The sequence below is a fragment of the Pezoporus flaviventris genome, unplaced genomic scaffold, assembly GCF_033815535.1.
Source record: "Pezoporus flaviventris isolate CSIRO_AGI_PZ_B2104156 unplaced genomic scaffold, CSIRO_AGI_Pfla_v1 ptg000011l, whole genome shotgun sequence".
Taxonomy (NCBI): domain Eukaryota; kingdom Metazoa; phylum Chordata; class Aves; order Psittaciformes; family Psittacidae; genus Pezoporus; species Pezoporus flaviventris.
The window spans coordinates 690,227-711,885 of record NW_026892559.1 but is presented as its reverse complement, the minus strand read 5'-3'; the positions used below and the strand labels follow the sequence as shown (position 1 = coordinate 711,885).

The 21,659-nt window shown below is 42.0% G+C and overlaps 1 protein-coding gene across 3 annotated transcripts in view; it reads right to left on the bottom strand.

The window, feature by feature from the left end:
* The window catches only part of ATF7IP (activating transcription factor 7 interacting protein), a 107,109-nt gene that overhangs the window by 69,479 nt on the left and 15,971 nt on the right, over positions 1-21,659 (bottom strand). Inside the window, exon 1 of one of the 3 annotated variants that reach the window (XM_061450638.1) lies at positions 20,405-20,886. The exons of the other annotated variants lie outside the window; for them this stretch is intronic. The gene's annotated coding sequence lies outside the window, so the exon portion shown is untranslated. Of the gene's footprint in view, positions 1-20,404; positions 20,887-21,659 lie in introns of those variants that run through there. 3 annotated transcript variants of the gene reach the window in all.

The following is a 21,659-nucleotide window of genomic DNA, read 5'->3' as shown; positions in this document are numbered from 1 at the left end:
ACAGTCCCTAACGAAGAGTCCCTCCCCAGCATCCTTACAGGCTCCCTTCAGATACTGGACGGCTGCTATGAGGTCTCCACGCAGCTTTCTCTTCTCCAGGCTGAACAGCTCCAACTTTCTCAGCCTGTCTTCATACGGGAGGTGCTCAAGCCCCTGATCTTCCTCGTGGCCCTCCTCTGGACTTGTTCCAACAGTTCCATGTCCTTTTAATGTTGAGGACACCAGAACTGCACACAATACTCCAAGTGAGATCTCACAAGAGCAGAGTAGAGGGGCAGGATCACCTCCTTCAACCTGGTGGTCACGCTCCTTTTGATGCAGCCCAGGATACAGTTGGCTTTCTGGGCTGCGAGCACACACAGCTGGCTCATGTTAAGTTTCTCATTGACCAACACCCCCAAGTCCTCCTCCACAGGGCTGCTCTGAATCTCTTCTCTGCCCAGCCTGTAGGTCTGCCTGGGATTGCTCCGACCCAAGTGTAAGACCTTACACTTGGCATGGTTAAACTTCATGAGGTTGGCATCAGTCCACTTCACAAGCATGTCAAGGTCCCTCTGGATGGCATTCCTTCCCTCCAGCGAATCAATCGAGCCACACAGCTTGGTGTCACTGGCAAGCTTGCTGAGAGCACACTCAATCCCACTGTCCATGTCAGCGATGAAGATGCTGAACAAGACCAGTCCCAACAGTGATCCCTGAGGGACACCATTCATCACTGGTCTCCAGCCGGACATTGAGCCTTTGACCACAATTCTTTGTGTACGTTCATGCAGCCAGTTCTTTATTCACCAAGTGGTCCATCCATCAAATTGATGTCTCTCCAGTTTAGAGACAAGGATGTCGTGTGGGACAGTGTCGAACACTTTGCACAAGTCCAGGTAGATGACATCAACTGCTCTACCCCTGTCCATCAGTTTTGTAGCCCCATCATAGAAGGCCACCAAATCGGTCAGGCAGGATTTCCCTTTGTGAAGCCATGGTGGCTGTCACCAACTACCTGGTTGTTTTTATGTGCCTTAGCATGCATTCCAGAAGAATCTGCTCCAAGATTTTGCCAGGCACAGAGGCTAGACTGACTGGTTGCAGTTCCCCCGGTCATCCATTTTCCCCTTCTTGAAAATGGGGGTTATATTTCACTTTATCCAGTTGTTGGGAACTTCACCTGACTGCCATGATTTTTCAAATATGATGGACGTGGCTTAGCAGCTTCATTCGCCAGCTCCTTCAGGACCCGCAGACAGATTTCATCCGGTCCCATCCACTTGTGCATTCAGGTTCTTAAGACGGTGTCAAACCCGATCCTCTCATGCAGTGGGCCTAAGGTCTTCATTCTCAGAGTCCCTGCATCTGCCTTCCAAGACTTGGGTGGTGTGATTGGAGAATTTGCCAGTGAAGACCAAGGCAAAGAAGTCATTAAGAACCTCAGCCTTCTCTAAATCCAGGGTAGCCAGTTCTCCTGATAGCTTCTGGAAAGGGCCCACGTTGTCCCTAGTCTGTCTTTTATTTACAATGTACTAACAGAATCCCTTCCTGTTATATTTCATATCCCTACCCAAGTTTAATTCTAACTGGGCCTTAGCTTTCCTAATGTGGTCCCCTAGTTTCTCGGACAACATCTCTCTATTCTGACCAGGCTGCCTGTCCTTGCTTCCACCTTTTATAAGTCTCTTTTTTGTCTCTAAGTTTCCTCAGCAGCTCCTTATCCGTCCATAGAGGTCTCCTGGCCGTCCTGCTGCACTTCTATCTAGTCGGGACGCAGCACTCCTGAGCTTGTAGCAGGTGATCCCTGAATATCAACGAACAGCCTTAGGTCCCCCTGCCCTCTAGGGCTATATCCTATGTGTCATGGTTTAAGCTCAGCCAGCAACCCAGAACCACGCAGCCCCTCTCTCACTCCCCCTCTTCCTCCTCTCGCTCCCAGAAGGATGGGGAGGAGAACTGAAAGAATGTAACTCCCACAGCTTGAAATAAGAACAGTCCAGTACCTAAGGTGTAACACAAAACCACTACTGCTACCACCAGTAATAATAAAAGGGAAATAACAAGGGAAAAGAACACAAACACTCACCACCCGACGACCGATACCCAGCCCGACCCAAGCTGTGATGTACCCTTCTGGGTAACTGCCCCCAGTTTATATACTGGGCACAATATGTTGTGGTATGTATATGAAGAGGGACTATAGGGATGCTGGGAAGAGACTAATCATTAGAGACTGTAGTGAAAGGACAAGGGGTAACGGTTTAAAACTTAAACAGGGGAAGTTCAGACTGGACACAAGGTTAGGGTGGTGAGGCACAGGAATGGGTTGCCCAGGAAGTTGTGAATGCTCCATCCCTTGCAGTGTTCAAGGCCAGGTTGGACAGAGCCTTGGGTAACATGGTTTAGTGGGAGGTGTCCCTGCCCATGGCAGGGTGTTTGGAACTAGATGATCTTAAGGTCCTTTCCAACCCTAACTATTCTATGATTCTAATTCTACATGAATACCTCTTTGGCTAGTTTGAGTCAGGTGTCCTGTCTCTGCTTCCTCCCAGCTCCCCCTACTCCCTGGCACAGCATAAGACTTAGAAAGTCCTAGGTCAAAGTAAACATTACTAGCAACAACTAAAAACACTGGTTTTATCAGCATTGTTCCCAGGCTGAAAGTCAAAAACACAGTACTGCACCAGCTGCTAAGAAGGAGAAAAATGTTCCATACCATTCATGTCATGCTCAGGTCCCATATACCATCACTCGTCTCATGTATTACGCATCCACACACACAAAGAGAGAGATATCATTCCTTAGTGCATGGACCAATTCCTATAAAGCTGCTGAGTTCATCTGGTCCATGATCTTGGGCTCCAAGTCTTGTAACAGTCTTTCAGAGCAGAAGAGATGGCGTGCAGTGTTAGACTGTTGCCTGCTGATGGCACTGCGGAACTCCTCTGGCCACTGCTGAGCTCCTCTGGTTTTGTCATTCTTTGCTGGGATGATGGTCAGAGGGAAGTCAGGGCCAGTTGCTGGTGAACTGAAGACATCTAGGTGGTAGGCTATAAACGTGCTACATAGCAGGCAACAGCATACAATTGAGTTCATTGGCTGTTTTCCCTTAAAATCAAATCCCCTTGAGGTACACATGGGACTTCCCCATCATCCCGCATTACCCACCCACTATATGTGAGTCCCTGAGCAAAAACAATCCCATGAATGGCTTTGACTTTACCTGAAGCAGGAATAACCCAGACTGTCTTCCCCAGCAAATTCTTTATGTGCACCACAGGAGCTTTATCCCCTTCTACAGTATGTAAAAGTTCTGACTGGGCTGGGCCAGCTCTGTTGGCAGATCCTCTGGTGTTGAACAACAAGGTGGCTTTTGGTAAATGTGTATCCCAATGTTTGAAAGTCCCACCACCCAGTGCTCTCAGTGTAGTTTTTAACTGCCCATTGTACCATTCGATTTTCCCAGAGGCTGGTGCATGGTAGGGGATGTGATATACCCACTCAATGCCATGCTCTTTGGCCCAAGTGTCTATAATGTTCTTCCAGAAATGAGTCCCATTGTCTGACTCATTTCTCTCTGGGGTGCTGTGTCACCACAAAATCTGTTTCTCAAGGCCCAGGATAGTGTTCTGGGCAGTGGTGTGGGGCACAGCCTATGTTTCCAGCCATCTGGTGGTTGCTTCCACCATGGTAAGCACATGGCACTTACCTTGGCAGGTTGGTGGGAGTGTGATACAGTCAATCTGCCAGGGCTCCCCATATTTGTACTTCAGCCATCGTCCTCCATATCAAAGAGGCTTTAAATGATTGGCTTGCTTAACTGCAGCGCCTATTTCACAGTTGTGAATAAGCTGGGCAATAGAGTCCGTTGTTAGGTCCACCCCTCAATCACGAGCCCATCTGTATGCTGCATCTCTGCCCTGATGGCCTGAGGTGTCATGGGCCCACTGGGCCAAAAATAATTCACCCTAATGCTGCCAATCAAATACCATCTGAGCCACTTCAATCTTAGCAGCTTTATCCACTTGTTGGTTGTTCTGGTGTTCCTCAGTGGCCCGACTCTTGGGTACATGAGCACCTACATGGTGTACCTTCACCACCAGGTTCTGCACCCAGGCAGTGATATCTTGCTACAGTGCAGCAGTGAGATGGGTTTACCTTTGCGTTGCCAGTTGCTCTGCTTCCATTGCTGCAACCACCCCCATAGGGCGTTTGCCACCATCCATGAGTCAGTATAGAGGTAAAGTACTGGCCACTTTTCTCCTTCAGCAATGTTCAAGGCCAGCTGGATGGCTTTCACCTCGGCAAACTGACTCGATTCACTCTCTCCTTTAGCAGCTTCTGCAACTTGTTGTAGGGGATTCCAAACAGCTGCCTTCCGTCTCTGATGCCTTCCCACAATACAGCAGGACCCATCAGCAAACAAGGCATATTGCTTTTCAGTTTCTGACAGTTTATCATATGGTGGGGCCTGTTCAGCACAAATCACCTCCTCCTCTGGTGACATTCCAAAATCTTTGCCCTCTGGCCAGTCCATGGTAACTTCTAGAATTCCTGGACGACTGGGATTTCCTATTCAAGCTCGCTGTGTAATTAGTGCAGCCCACTTACTCCATGCAGCATTGGTTGCATGACGTGTAGAGGAGACCCTGCCTTTGGACATCAAGCCCAGCACACGCAACCTGGGTGCCAGGAGGAGCTGTGCTTCAGTGCCAATCACTTCTGAAGCAGCTCGAACCCCTTCATAGGCTGCCAGTATCTCTTTTTCAGTTGGGTTATAGGGAGCCTCAGATCCTCTGTATCCTCAAGTCCAGAAGCCGAAGGGTCGACCTCAATTCTCCCCTGGAGCTTTCTGCCAGAGGCTCCAGGTAGGACCATTCTCCCCGGTTGCGGTGTAGAGTACATGTTTTACATGTGTCCGGGTCCTGACTGCTCCAAGGGCTACTGCATGAACTACCTCGCGTTTAATTTGCTCAAAGGCTTGTTGTTGCTCAGGGCCCCATTTAAATCATTCTTCTTCCAGGTCACATGATAAGAGAGGGCTTACAATCAAACTTGGGATCCCAAATTTGGGATGTGCATTCTCCGGAACCCCACTGCACCCAAGAAAGCTTGCGTTTCTTTCTTATTAGTTGGTGGAGGTATTTCTGTTATCTTGTTGATCACATCTGTGGGGATCTGGCGATGTTCATCTTGCCATTTTATTCCCCAAAAATGGAATCTCCTGTGCAGGTCCCTTGACTTCATCCCATTTTATGGCAAAACCGGCTTTTAGCAGGATTTAGATTATTTTCCTCCCTTTCTCAAAAACTTCTTCCATTGTATCACCCCACACGATAATGTCATAAATGTATTGCAAGTGTTCTGGAGCTTGCCCCTGTTCCTGTGCAGTCTGGATCAGTCCATGGCACATGGTAGGGCTGTGTTTCCACCCCTGGGGCAGTCGGTACCAAGTGTACTGGATGCCCCTCCAAGTAAAAGCGAACTGTGGCCTGCACTCTGCTGCCAAAGGAATTGAGAAAAATGCATTGGCAGTATCAGTCGTGGCATACCACTTGGCTGCCTTTGACTCCAGTTCATACTGAAGTTCTAGCACGTCTGGTACGGCAGCACTCAATGGCGGTCTGACTTAATTCAGGCGATGATAGTCTACTGTTAGTCTCCACTCTTCACTAGATTTTTACACTGGCCATATGGGGTTATTAAAGGGTGATCAGGTCCTGCTGATTGCTCCGTGGCTCTCCAGTCTACGGATGACCTTACGGATGGGAATCAAGAAAGTCTCGGTTGGCATGATACTGCCACCATTGCACTGTTGTGGTCACAACTGGCACTTCTTGTTCTTCAACCTTCAGCAATCCCACAACAGAAGGATCCTCTTCTTCTTCTTCCTCTTATTCACGTAATAATAACTCCTGATCAGATGCTGTCCTGTGTAGTAAGTGCATTGTTTCTTCATCTTTCTTCACTATACAGGTTGCTTTTCGTGCCTCTTTTTTGCTTTCCCCCTTGCGTACAGGGGCAACCAATATTGGCACGACTGGCTCCTCTGGTTTAGCTGCACTGATTATCACTGTGGTTGGAGTGGCTGCAGTATCTGTTGTCAGGGTTGGTGGAGCCACAGTGCTTGGGGTTTGAGTAGCACCAGCAGCTGTGCTGTCTGTTGCTGTCAGGGTTTGGGTAGCTGCTGTACTTGTCACTGGGGCTGGTGTAGCTGCTGTCCTTGGAACTGGATTAGCTGTGTTGTCTGTTGTACTCAAGAGTTTGCATAGCTGCTGTACTTGTCACTGAGGCTGGTGTAGCTGCTGGGCTTGGAGCTGGTGTAGCTGTGCTGTCGCAGTCGGAGTTTGAGTAGCTGCTGCACCTGTCGCTAGGGTTGGTGTAGCTGCTGTATTTGGAGTTGGAGTAGCTGTGTTGTTTGTTGCATTGCCATCAGATCCAGAGACTTTTTTTTTCCCTTTGAAGGTGCTGGATAGTGTTGAACACGGCTCTGTAAGGACATGCCAAGCCCCAGCACGTTGCCAATGATTTGTCCCTCTCTGGTATGACCACACCTCATTTAAGTGTTTTACTAATTTTTCTGGATTTTGCATGTGTTCAGTGCAGAAGTTCCAAAGCACTGGAGGGGCCCACTGGCCTAGATACTTGCCCATACTATCCCACACACCCTGCCACTCACGACTGTCCAGCCTTGGGGAAAATCTCTTGGTCCTCCTATATCGTCATTTAACCCCAGACAAGGCCCATACTCGACTTTGCTTAACTTTCGAGATCAGACGAAATGGTAGTGGTAAAACACACCCTGTATGCGTGCCAATATGGTGATCCCCATCACAATCACAATCAGCAGGTCTCAAGGGTACCCAAAGGCCATCCGAAACCTTCAGAACTCTCAAATGATGCTGTAAATAGTCTGGTGGTAGGGGCTGGGAAGGTAAAGGAATGTCTCTTTCATAGGTTGACCACCCGAGGATGGGAAAAAAGATGTGGAATTGCTAAACACTTCTATTATATACCTGCCAAGGTATAGAGGTGATGACCAAACTGGGAACGCAAGCCAGGCCAGTTTCATGATCAACCAGTCTATTGTATTAGAAGTCATTACCATAAAGTACAGTGAAACAAGAACCTTAGCCCAAGCCCCCCAGCTGATAAACACTAAAACAGCAAATACCAGCTGTAAGTAAGGTACAACATGCTAAAACTCCAAGATCAACAGCAACAACTTTGAGAGCCAATAAATCAGCATTGTGACGAGTGACTATTAATATGAAACAATGAATGCTTATGACAAATAGTCAGATCTGTCTTTATCTCAACCCTTTGTGCCCCACGTTGGGCCCCATAAAGAACTGTCATGGATTAAGCCCAGCCAGCAACCAAGAACACAGAGCCGCACGCTCACTCCCTCTCTTCCTCCCCCTGCTTCTGGAGGGATGGGGAAGAGAATCAAAAGAATGTAACTCCCACGGGTTGAGATAAGAACACTCCAGTAGCCAAGGTATAACACAAACCACTACTGCTACCACCAGTAATAATAATGATAAGGGAAATAATAAGGGAAGAGAATACAAACGCTCACCACCCGACAACTGAGACCCAGCCTGACCCAAGGAGTGATGTAGCCCTTCTGGCTAACTGCCCCCAGTTTATAGACCGGGTATGACATGCTGTGCTATGGAATACCTCTTTGGCTAGTTTGGGTCAGGTGTCCTGTCTCTGCTTCCTCCCAGCTTCCCCTACTCCCTGGCAGAGCACGAGACTTAGAAAGTCCTTGGTCAGAGTAAACATTACTTAGCAACAACTAAAACCATCAGTGTTATCAGCGTTTTTCCCAGGCTGAAAGTCAAAACCACAGCACTGCACCAGCTACTAAGACTGAGAAAAATGACTGCTATTGCTGAACCCAGGACACCACGGAACTTTACTAAGCAGGCTCCTGAAAAGGCCAAAGTCTGCTCTCTTGAAGTGCAGGCCAGTGAGCTTGCTGCATGCTCTTCTCACTGTCCTGAGGATCTTGAACTTGACCATCTCATGATCACCAATTCACAAGGGGCCTCCTAGACACCTCTTCTTTGTTCACTGGAGATCCTTTGTTACAGTCGGCGTGTTCAGCCTATGACTAGAGTACCAGATTCTAAACCATGAGATCTAAAACTAGCCATCAGAGTTCTTTCTCAACTGAGATGCAACTGGGCTGACATTGCTGGCATGACACAGCTCTGGTTCACTTGGAAACTGTGAAAGATGATTGAAGTTGATAGGAAAAGTGAGAAATGCTCTTTAGAGCTTCTTACTCCATCTCAGAATCCTGTTAGTCACTGCCTTACTGCCTTAGCAGCTTCCAAAGACCCAAATAACTATTTCAGTCAGCTTAAATTCTTGCATCTTCTCATTATTACCCAGTCGAGAACTTAAAACACAGGGTCTGCCAGCACCTCTTGGAAGATATTCCTTAAAAAGGCTGAAAAATATCCTGCTCTGTCTGAAGCCTTTAGAGGGCCTGAGACTTCCCCAAGAAGAAAAGAAATGAAATCTACGTGACTAAATATAAGAAAAGACAAAATCTGGTTTGCTTCTCCATTTGTGGCTTTGTGTTCTGCACTATATTTGAAAAAGCTGAAGAAATGAAAAGAGAGACAGACCTAAGACAGAAAGCATTTCAAATGAAGTTAGACTTGAAAACAGAAGGGTGTTTATTAAGTCAGACTAAACGACAGAGTGAGGAAAAAACACCTCATATTACTCCACAACTTCCACACATTTATAGATCTTTCTCATTGTTATTCTACATGAACATAGCATTCTGTAAAGCCAAAATAGTAAGAATACTTTCCAAATTCAATACAAGAGATTAGACTTCAACCCCCTTCAAACCAAAAACTTTGAAAACAAAAATTAGGTAATACCCTCGGAAGCAAAAAATTAATTTTTCTCTGTCTTTGGAAAAAACACTCTTTCTTCAAAACTATAAAATAATTCTGTTCTACAGTTATTGCTCATATTTACAGGATTGTTGACAGTGAAGTAAAGGATCAATATGCCTTTTTGCAGTGACAAATCCTACACCCATATTCCTCAGTTCCTCATTTCCACCCTATGCTATTTCTATTGTGTTGGCAAAACAGTTCGTAAAACACTGTGCAGTGAGCAATAGAACCAGTTTCCCTTCAAGCAGCCCTTCAGACCAGTCCTTCTATCCAGCTCCTTGCTTTACCAACATCATGAAGAGGATGGCAAAGGCTAGGACCAAATAGCTAAAACCAGGAAGGTACAAGGGCTGCTTAAGCAGGTTGATGTAAAAATGTTGAAATCACAGCTCTGATTATTTCCAACTCATTTTCAATCTACTTAAGCCACAGCTATTGGTGGCTTATGTACCTTACCACCACATGATGGGGAGTTTGTGCGCAGTGTGTGTCTACCTGTATGTGAAATTCCTCAAGCTATGCTGTTTACATGTGTTTCTATCATGTATGACTACATACTCAGAACTGCGAACTCAAGTTCTCCCTCCCTCTACACACAGCTGTGCACCCTCCTTTCCCCATGCTCACTAGCAAATAAAAAAAAAACCACAAACAAAAAACAAGAAACCAAACTAAAAATATCCATTCCCAAAAAATCCCCAAAGCTCAACAATCAAACAAAACCAAACCCCAAATCACCACACTTTTAGCTCATTAGAGCAATTTCATTGCCATAGAGATGTCTGAGCTGTTCAACATTATGAGATACTTAGTTATAAACCAAAAGCAGCAAAAGATTTGTCTTCAAGTGTCACTGTAAGCCAGAAAAATACTAAAGGGTATTCTGTAAAAGGAACTACTTTGCTCATCAGACTTCTTTCCTTTCTAGAAGTCCGAATTCCCGGAAAGATAATCAATAACCAATCAAGTCATAGAGGCAGTTTCACCAAAAATTGAATTAAAATGCTCAGATTCTTCCATTATAGGCTGTTCTGGCCACTGCTCTCTACTTTTGAAGGTCTGGCTTTTCAGCTGCTCTGTTCAAGATTTCTTCAAATGTGAGGTTCCATAGGAGGGGCTTTAATTTCTCACAAAGATCTGCTTAGTTCAATCTTTCAGATTATTCAGGCAGTGAAGGTGAGATGAAACAGACAGCATACATACCGAATTCAGGTCTGAGTAGTTTCTGATACATTCTACCAATATCTGTCAGTCTGAAGGAGTGTGTGAAAATTTACACAAGATCCAGGTACAGTGAAGGCCTCAGGCCTGGAGATTCTAAAGTCTCCATACTACAAGAGCAGAACTTACTAGCAAAGATACACCAGTCTGTAAAAGCAGAGAAGCACAAAATGTAAAAAAAGGAGAGAACAAAACAGAGGTCTTCATGACAAGAATGTAATAGCAACAAATTCTCTATGCCTTGCTGGACAACTGGAGTTTCAGTGCAATGTATGCCTGTTTGCTGGCAGGACAACACACATGTATCCCTATGGATAAATATTACTTTAGCAAAAAAAGTCATCAAATTACTCTTCCTCATAATCACATGGAATTGCAGGGGGTATGGGTGTTACCACAAAAGTCAGTTTTGCAAAGGTGAATGCTTGCCAGAAGTGGCTGTATGTTCAACATACCCATGCATATTCACAGCTTTTGGAGTAAACTACTTACATATTAATGAGATTTCCAGGAGCTAATTATAATATCTGCATTCTAATTACATATACGCTTTCTTGCTGAGTGTGTGTCTCTGGTGCTCATCAATCGTCTTCCTCACTATGTTTACTGAATGAACTCAGTGCTTGTGCATGCTCCCAAGGTCCTAATGCTGAGTTAGCAGTTGGTATGTCCTTGCTTTTGTTCTGTTCCAGTCTCGCTCCTCATTGGGCACCACTCTGCTAGCCATCTTGAAGGCTAGCATCCTTGGTCTTATTTACTGTCTCCTTAGTTATCAGTCCCACGATGTTCCTTCCCGTCAGCCAAACATTCCTTTCTCTGTGTTTGCAAGTTAGAACAGTTTGCTCTATTCTACTACGAGACTTTAAAGCCACACACACTATCATTAGTTTAAACCTATAATTTAAGCCTACATGGGGACAACCCCCAAATAAAACTTTGGGATTACTCTAATGATAGTTTTCTAGCCACAGTACCTGTGTGCTTGTGTATGTGTGTATGCATGTGCACAATGACAAATCACGAGGATGCGGCATTATCTTTAGCACAACAGAGTGTGACCTGGAGAGTAAAGTGCAAGACTGATGCTGAAGATGATCTTGTTTCTATTTCAGTTCCACTATTGATCAACAACTTTGCCCTGTCAAAACAGCATTATTACCTGCCCTTTTCTTGACTGAAAAGTGAGATTCAGGGATGAGTCTTTCTCTGTAAAATCTACTGTCAGAAGTCAGGAATTGTGATAAAGTGATCCACAAGAGTCTTGCCTCTTGCATTTTCTTAGGAAAAAAGCTTCAGCCTGTCAGCAGGTACTGAGAGGAGACTCAGTAACACATGGAAGTAAATACAAAGGTAAATAAATTTATTTTAAAAGACAACTTTTATCTAGTTTATGCTTTAAGAAGACAATACATTTCAAGTTCACAATGGATATGGAACACGTTTCATAACCTTAAAATCTATACCACACAAAATCATTGCTTTTTAAGTAAAATAAAGAATGGGAGAAAGATTTTAGTAGATCTGAAAATACATACAATTTTGGAACAAACCCACCTACAAAGCTTGTCTTGTAAGAGAGAAAAGGTAAGATTAGATGAATGACAAATTATGAATTCCTAAGAGCTGGCATCATTTTCTGTGAAGCTTAACACTGAATGTGAGTATCTTCGGATCAATTCTTGATCCATTATAACACAGTGTAGGGCATATTTTACCAAGTAAGGGACTTCCCTATTCAGAATGTTAGTCTGATACTGAATTCATTTTGAAGAGTGAAAGTTTTGATTAATAAATTCACTGCTTCTAAGAATATTCCACAAGTTACAAGTTCATTCTAAATGCCACTGTTTGTGTCACCTTTTTTTCACAAGGATATTGAAATAAACATGACAAAAAGCCCCAAATAACCAAAGCAAAAATAACTATTTCAGTGCTTCAGCATCTTTGCTGAGGATCAGAATGCTTCTCCTATGAAAAGTTTCAAAAAAAGATAAATCAAAAAAAATTCAGACACTGCTTCTTGAATTCATCTGTTGTACCAAATCATTCAAATTTATGAGAGCACGGAACAGAAAATGGTGTATCTTGATGGGGAAAAACAGATCGACTTGTGCTCCATTATCCAAACACGTGCATCTTAGTTTAAGCAAAGTACAATGCCATGCTTTACCTGAAGAGTTCTGAAGTGCTCAGACCTTCCAACTTTAAGGACAACAGGATACAGAGGTTACAATAAACTGTGGTAAATGTGAAAGTTCAAGGAACTTTGGAACACACAGCATTAAGATTCAGTAGCCCAAGCACAGGCAACTAGTGCTGTTTTTGATGCTCTGGAATCTGCACAAAGCTAGCACACAAGATGTAGAGAAGACCAGCGCCCTTCTGGAAACACAGCTGAGATGCAAGTCACATCCTAGAGCATCTTAAATGGCTCTACACGACTGTACTTGTGAAGTGGATCCTATCCTTGAAAGCTAACTCATGCTAAACTCCAGAAGTGTAGGAAGCTCACAGCAAACACCTCCTTCGTGTCTCCAAGCTACTAACAAACGGTCTGGCTGCTGCAGAGGAAGTCTCTTGGGTACCACCTAAGGCATATAATAAAACTAGTATTTTGCGGTACACTTTTAAGGGAATCAAACTCCTAAAATGTCATTTTCTTCGTATGTTTAATACATCAAAAGCAAAGATCAATTCAAAGTGATCCTTGCGCTTCACAGAAGGGCACAGATTCCATGGTCTGTAACTAGCTCAGTAACAGTTACAAATTAATGAAAATTCCACACTGTACATAAAAGAAGGCTTATCTGACCTCTGAAAATGGCTGAGGTAAAGAGCTCTTGAGTGAATTGGTATCTTTTCTAGATTGATTTTTTTTTTCTTCACTCAAATAAGAAGCCTGGCCAAGTTTTGCAGAGAAGCAACTAATAACAAACATGGATTCTCGTATGCAAAGCTCACCATTACAGTTTTGTTTCATCTAATTTAAAATGCTGATACTCAGAAGAGCTTAAAGATTCAAAAGAGCTTATAGAAAGATTCTGTATTAAAATCTTGCAAGTATCAAGGTCCCCCACCTTTCCAAAACAGAGTTAGAGAAATTTCATTATGTTTCTAATGGACATTAAGAGAGTTAATAATTTCACCTCCTGAAGACCTTGAGCAGCCACTTATCTAGAATACTGTACTCTCAACTGTGTATTTCCAACTATATAAAACATGTTTAACCTGATGATTGTTCTCCCAAACAAGTGATTTGATGCACAGTAGTGAAGATGATTTATGAAATAAAACACCTGCTTGACAGGCAGCAGAAAATAAGCTACATCTTTTAATCTTTTGTAAAATACATAACATTGTCGTGTTCTCCCAGAACACAGGAGTCTTAAATAGGAAGACTGAAACCCAGCTATAAGTTACCCTCAGTCTGAAAATGCTTTATTATCAAAACCTCTCTATTCCATGGAACTCAACTTTACTGCAAATCAAGAAGCAATTCTTTGAGAAAGCTATAAAGCTTAGAATGTATCTGTTTAATTTGGTGTCCAAAAAAATGTTCTCACTCCCACAAATGGTACCCAGATGCAAAAGCTTAGTGAAATCTCTTGACATCATATTCAGACTACAGTATGTTTGTATGTAAGTCTCTGACTAGTCATATGGCACAGTATAATGCAGAAGTCTCCTGGGAAATTGATGATGCCATTTTATGCATTTGGACTTTCATGGTTAGAGATACCCTATAATTTAAGAATTGCACATGGTTGCTGGGGTTTTGGGTAAACTTAGTCCACTTATGCTAAATTTTCAAAGCAATGTGCTCCACATCTTGATATACTACTATTGTGAGTTCAGGTTCACAGTGCCCACAGATTTCAGTACTTGTGCAGACACTCTGTCTGGATCAGCCTTCTCGATGATGGTGACAGTGGTGTTGGACACCCAAATGGTTTCTTCTCAAAACCCAAACAATTTTAAGTACTGATCACCAAAGTGTTTCCACCTTCCTCTACGGAAGGTCGGCCACAACCAGGGACTAGTGAGTGAGTGATACATGCTGCTTTCATTAACAGACTTGAGATTTAGAAAACAAAAAGCAAAGTACCAAATGCAAAACACTAAAATAACATCTAAACCAAAAAGTAAACTGTGCTGAGAGAACAAAAGCTAGTCAGATTTTGCATACAAGCAAAAGAACACTGTAGCTACTAAGGGGTAAATAATGTTAACTTTTCCCAGATCAAGTATCAGCCAGTTTATCAGGTTTGCATTTGTTAAAGTGTATTATTTATTCTGCAGTCTGTTGTTCCAATATCCTTGTTAAATGAAAGCTAGTTCTTTGTTAGAAACAGTAACTTCTCTTTAGAGGATGGAAGCAAAGCCTTCCCCCTAAAAGAAGCTCACGTCCTATACTGAGTTACAAATAATCACAGCATGTCCAAACCAATAGTCTGCATCATCTACTTCAAGTGGCACTAAAGCTACATTTTAGCATTTTTACTTTGATATGATAGCTGGATTTTCTATACCAAGTGAACAGGTTTGGGTTTGGTTTTGCAATGCCTCTTCTCCATTATCGAGTTCACTGATCATTTCCTAGTCTGAAGAATACAAGCTACTTACAAAATTTGTCTTATGCTGTCAAGCAATGCTTCCTGGAACACACATTCAGCTCTTTTGCTAGCATGCATACTAGATTTATCCCAGCCAATGAAAGAAAGCAGACGCAATCCTACAGTTTTCTCACTTTGAGAACTAGCTTATGAGACATCAGTTTCATTCTCCCTGCTGTTGTGAAGTATGTAATACTTGCTGTTAAGACAGTTCAGCACAAAATCCTGGGCTGCAACACATTCAGAATTCTCCGTCCATCACATCTTACAACAGCAAATCCATGTGTGACAGATATTCATAATTTCCCCTTCTTGGTCCCATAATGAAACTAACTGCATGCACTAGAAATTGCTGATGCTCTACCTCAATCAGAGCTGGAAAACTTCATAACTGTTTTCAGTAACATATTCATTGTTTGCAGCACCAATTAGCAGATCTTTCCCTAGTAAACTTCAGTTCTATTCAGAACAGCTAAACAAGGCTTTCACCCTTCTTTCTGTGAGGCTGCTGATGAAGAACACAAAGGACCTTTTCCCCTCTCACCCCAACACACACACATACATATTTCAGGCCTATACCACAATACCACTGATAGCTATACTTGTCACTGATCATAGTGCCACTGAAGTTCTAGAACAAGGCAATACAAAAGCTGTACTATTCACAGCTTTAAATATTGTTCTTTTCCTTAAAAACCAACAAAACAAAACAAAAACAAACAAAAACCCCACAGAAAACCCCAAACAAAACAAACAAAAAAACCCAACCCAAACCACAAACAAAGCAGATTTAAGTGCAAAAGGAAAGCATCACATAAGGTGAAATTTTAGGGCAGGTCTAACCACAAATTAATAGAAAAATCCACAACAGAAGAGAAATACAATTGTAAATAAAAAAATATAAAATCACTGACTACACAAAGGTAACATTTTACCCAGTACGACTAAATATTATTAGGTATTTTACTTTTCTTGACTCCAACTTGACTCTATAACTGTTTCACTTAACAGTTTTGCTGCATGGAGATTAAGCCTTGCCTACTCTCCTCTCAGAAAAGAGGGGATGGGAGGAAACAGCAAAAGTATCCAGAATCACTGCAATATGTCTGGTCAATAATACCAAACGCCTAGAATTAAGGAAGACTTTGTAAAGCATGACAACAAAAGAACCATTTCTAGTCTCATCAGACCATTAAATGGCTTTAACTGTCCATTTGCTGAAACCAGAAAGGCACTTCCTTGGCTAATACAAAATTGGCTAACTTTCTTGACCTCATCATCTAAATATCTTATCTGGCTAAGAGCCACAAGATGACATGGTCCAGAAGACCTAGACGACTTTTGTGGGGTCTCACCACATCAGTATAAGGCTGGGCATGGTTTGGAAGAGTATGTAAGAAGCTCCAAGCCAAACTAGTGATAAAGGTCCCCACTAGGTAACTGTCCCCACTAGGTTAACTGTGTCCCATAATCAGACATACAGATTACATGGAAGACTTAATTCCAGCATTATTCCATGTAACCCAGCTGCAGAGTTGACAGATGGCATGTAATACATCAGCTGTTCCAAATCCATATACCATCTAAGTGCAATAGGTTGGCCATTCTTTTACTTTGAAGCCTGTCTTCAAATCAAGATTAGATGTCTTTCTGTAAAGGCAAAACACACAGAAAATTCACTCCTTGCTTTTAAAAATATTAGCTGGTCTGCCTCCAGCTTCCCCCACCCTGACTGGAGAGCCTATCTGAGTAGTCATTTCTGCTTTCCAAAGGAACACAGAATCCTAGAATGGTTAGGGTTGGAAAGGATCTTAAGATCATCCAGTTCCAACCCCCCTGCCATGTGCAGGGATGTCTCACACAAGACCATTTCGCCCAAGGTTCTCTCCAATGTGACCCTGAGCACTGCCAGGGACAGAGCACTGACCACTTCTTTGGACAACCTGTTTCAGTGCCTCACTACCCTCACAGTAAAGAGCTTCTTCTTTATATCTAACCTGAACATACCCTGCTTAAGTTTAAGCCCATTATCCCTTGGTCCTGTTGCTACAGTACCTGATCAAGAGTCCCTCTCCAGTATCTTTGTAGGCCCCCTTCAGATACTGGAAGGCTGTTATGAGGTCTCCCCATGCAGCTTCAACAGAATTACTGCTTTATTTATTTATTTATTATTTTACTTTTTATTTTTTTTCTTTTAAAACTCAAGACTGGGCTGCATAAGCAAAACCAGCCTGTCCATCAAAGGAAATGATTACTCCACTCTGGTGCCTGTGAAGCTACAGATGAAATATGGTACATCCACTTCCAGGACTCAGGTCCAGTGGAGAGCCACCAAGACAGTTAAGGGCTGGAGAACATGACAGATGAACTGAAATTACTGAACTGAATTTGCTAAGTGAGGAGAACTAATTGCTCTCTTTAACAACCTACTTGGCATTCATAGAGAAGACAAAGCCATACTATTTTCAGAGATGCACAGCACACTGACAAGCTTTGCAGCGAAGTAAATTACAGAGAGATACAGAGAGAAGTTCTTCACCACAAAGTTTATTTAGAGTGGTTGTGGAATCTCCACACTTGCCAATTTTTGAGCCTCACCTTGACAAACCTTGGAGCAACCTAGTCTAATTTTGAAGTTACCATCCTTTGAAGAAGTCAGAGTACATGACCTCTGTAAGTCCCTTCCTACCTAAATTACTGGTTTAACTTCTACATTATTTTAAATAATTTTAAATTATTTTAAATCATTTTGTTCTTGAGCCAGACTAATTTTTGTGCCTTTTCCCAGACACCTTCCTAATTTTTCAATATCGTAAAAAAACGTTATGGACAACAGGGCTGTAACCTGTGCTAAAACAGAATCCACATTATCAGTATAGCCCAGGCAGATTAGTAGGAGTGAAGCATATGATATCATTACTCTTTCTCTGCATTCAAGAATTTCAGCCCCTCTACATTAACTTTTTATTTGGGACCTTTTTTTTTCTCCATCATCCCTACTTAATTCCAGGGTTGGGGTTCCTGGTAAGCAGATATATTCTGTAACAGATGGTTCCTAAATGTACAACTTCAGATTTTGCTGTGTAATAGCAGACTTTGAGTGGGCTCCACAAAGCAAATTATCCAGATGACTGTAAAAGTCAATCCTCCTATCCTCTGTAAGTTAACAAAAGTAACTTCTTTGATTGGTATTGTAAAGCAACAAAACTTGGCGCATGCTTCCTACCCCTCGCCCCTTCAAAAGCTTTAAAAAGCTTTTTAACCAATGTAACGTTTTATTGATACAGTGATTGGGGATGGGGAAGAGCTGTTTGTTATTTAAGAAAAAGACTGTATCAAGGCATAATAGCATTTCAAATATAAGGTATTTACACCAAGCACCCTTGTTCGAAACCAAGTAACATTAAGATTTTATTTAATAAAGTCTTACTTCTGTTAAACCAGGTCAGCATTAATTCTAATAATATTCTTTTGCATTTACTGACTTCCTCAGGTGCCCCTCCATTATTTCTCCCCAAGACTGATGAGAGAATAAACAGCTATTTGGGTCATCCTACTTGACGTTCTTTAAGCAAGCCTTCGAGGTCTTCTGGAATTCACAATGTATTTCCCTTATAGGGAAAGACACCTCAGAAAATAAATATTCTCAGCCAATTCTTTCAGAACTCTTGGGTGCAAATTACAAAGACCTGTTCATAGCCTTTGTTAAGAAAGGTCTATCATGCACTCTTTAGTATCTTCCTTGTAACTTCTAGATTTTAAGTACCGAAATCACCTGCAAGATATTATAACATAATCTCACTTTATTAAAAAAAAAAAATCCAAAACACGTAATCTGACTTCTCTTTCACTTTGAATCATGTTATTGTTAAAAATTGAGAAATTCTTTTTAAGAGTAATACAGGTGACTAGTCATGGTTTTCTCTCAGCAACATTTTTTTCATCACTTTTCTAATTTTCATGCCTTTTCTACTCTTCCTTGTACTTACACTTTACAAAAAAGGAGTAAGGGGTCCTGAACTGCTTCATTCACTCTGCAATGAAAGCAAGACAGATTTTAATCCATAAAGGCAGAATTTGCCCTTTATGGACCAGCTTTATATAGTTTTTAATCGTGATTTCTAATGTCATTTATTTGGGGAAAATCTAACATAAATATATATATATATATTTAAATAGTTTCTCACACACACACTCCCCCACATACCATTTTTGTTGTTTTTTTAGTCTGGACATGTATATAGACCAGACTTCTAAATGAAAAGCAGAACTGTATCCTGTATTAAATCTTAAATTACTACTAAAACAAACTTAATAAAGGTACCAAAATAAATTAGATAATTACAAAAAAGACTCACTTGGCCCAAGTTGGTGGCATGCAGAATTTTACTCTGCCATATCAGTACTTAAGTATACCTTTATTATCATTAAATTTTAAATTTCCCCTCCCCAATACAACCAGTAATAGTTCTCTTTCCTGCTCTACTTACATCTTTTCTGTTAGCCTTAATTCACAGTCCATTTCAGAATGGCTTCAGCACTTTCAGACCCTACTACTGCCATTTTAAACATAAATAATCTGCTTATTTTGCTCATCTACCTTTTTAGCTTTATTCTCTTTGATTAATCTATTTTTTCCTTCAACCAGGCAAGGCCCACCTACTGCCAGTTTCACATGCCTACCTTGAGCTGCTGCCTGCCTTTTAAGTAACCATTTCCTTGAACTGTTCATGCATCTCGAATTATCTCTTTGTCTCTAGCTCAGAGACTTCTCAGATCCAGCCACTTTCTTTTACCATCTCCCCTTTCCAGCCCCCCATCCTGTCAAAATTTTGATTTGTAAAACAAAAACAACTCACCCATGTTTGTGCAGAATTAGCACATCTGCCTCATGCAGTCATTTCATGCACTACATGCATAGCCACAATGCAGTATATTATGTAATTAGCAATACTGCAATTTAAAATTTGCTGCTTTAAGGCAAGTTTATCGTCTTCTGAGGGGGGAGATGAGACAAAAGCCGTATTCTGATCCGTTTCCCTATTTACAAATACACCTTTTCAATCTTACATAAATGCACTTGAGAATGCGCATTTATACTAAAAGACACATGGCCAACAGTTCAATGTCCAATAATTAACAGCTTTCCCATCTCAAAAAGAAGAGAATTCAAACTACAATCAAATGATGATGTTTCTTCATAATACCATGATGCCAAAAAGAACACCAGTGGTGGATTCAACCTTCTTAACTCTGTACCCTTATCAGGGATAAGTTCATAGTATTGCTAAGCATCAACTGGTGTCACTATAGAGACAGTAACAGTAACAAACGAGTACAGGTTTGGGTTTGAACCAACCAAACACAGTGCCATTAGCAGCAAAAATTACATACTCATATTTCTACTCATATTTCTGATACTTCTAAAGTGATCAGTTTTACTGAAGCAAACATTTCACAATAACTATTAATGTTCCTCTTAACAACAGCAACCCCAAAACAATTACAGCAAGAACAAACAACTTCCAGGCCCCCCAGAAAACACATACTTGAATTTATTTCATGGCATTATGCCAAAGAGGGGATGGACACCTCAGTGGAAAAATAACTTCAAAGGCCTCTAAAATATTAATGCAGAACACAAGTTGCTTCTCTTACCTGGCGAGAAGGTGTCACGTGCAAAATGAGCTTCCTCCTGTGAGTAAGCCACTGACTTGTAGCTCATTTGCATAAGTATCACAAGCTACAAGTAGACTTCCAGGTCGGCCATCTTGATACTAAGATCTTGTTTTGTTTACATAACAGCATGAGTACTATTTTTTAGCCAGCCTGAGCTATGCTGTCCTACATCTCTGCTAGTAGCCTGCATCTGCTTGTTAAAGCCTGCTGGAACTCCCACTTCTCCACACAAGTGGCTGAAGGTGTCAGGAGTGCCCCTGCAGCTCACTGAGCATGCCACAGCCTCCAAGGAAACGCTGCAACTGCAAGTGCCTCCAGTCGGACTCTTTGTACTGCCTTCTGTGCTGCCAACTATTAGCACTGCAGCAACTATGTGCAGTGAAGTACCTCCCACATACCACACAGTAGTACCAACAAGCATAAATTTATTACAGCACAGCACAAGACAGCACACTACAAAGGAAAGAAAGAAGAAAGCTTGAATTTCCTCACAGGATTTTCACTTACTAGCAATCTAATTACACGTAGGTTATTTTGTGCATCTTTTCATTTTCATCAGCATGACTCTTACAGTCCAGAAACCAGAGTGCTCCTGCAATCCACACACAGAAGTCCATGACACATGTTAGGTGCTGCCGACGCGCAGCCAGACTGCAGTTACAGCTAGCTGGCGCCAGTGAAAATTTACATAAAGGGGCCTCATTTCAGGAATCAATTGCAGCAGAATATTGCTAAGCAAAACCTCTCCTTGCCAGACTACTACGGGTTCTAGAATACACCGTAATAGTTACTTGCTTACTAATAATCCAGATCCGGGCCAGAAGTCAGCTGCTGCTCTTACTGTTCATACAAGCGAAAATTAAAGAGTCTCTGCAAAAGAAATTCCACTTTGAAGCCTGTTCCTAGTAGGATGTGTTACTGCACTAGTCACAGCAATTTTGGTGAGCCCTCTGTAGTAATGGAAATAGCATAAAAAAAAAGGTTATGTGCGATGCTCAGCAACCAGCTTTTCTTAAACTGATAGTTCCATCATTTTGCAACTTACCAATAACCAATACCAGCTACAGGTAAACTAGACCCATTTTTAATCTAATGCTGATGGGTAACATGTATGGCCATTTAATTTGCTGCTTCCCCTTCACATTCATTTTTTTTCTTCGTTAGATGAAACAAAGCAAAAATCAGGGCCATGGACTTACACCTTCTTTAGGTAAAAGGTACAGTGCCAAGTAGA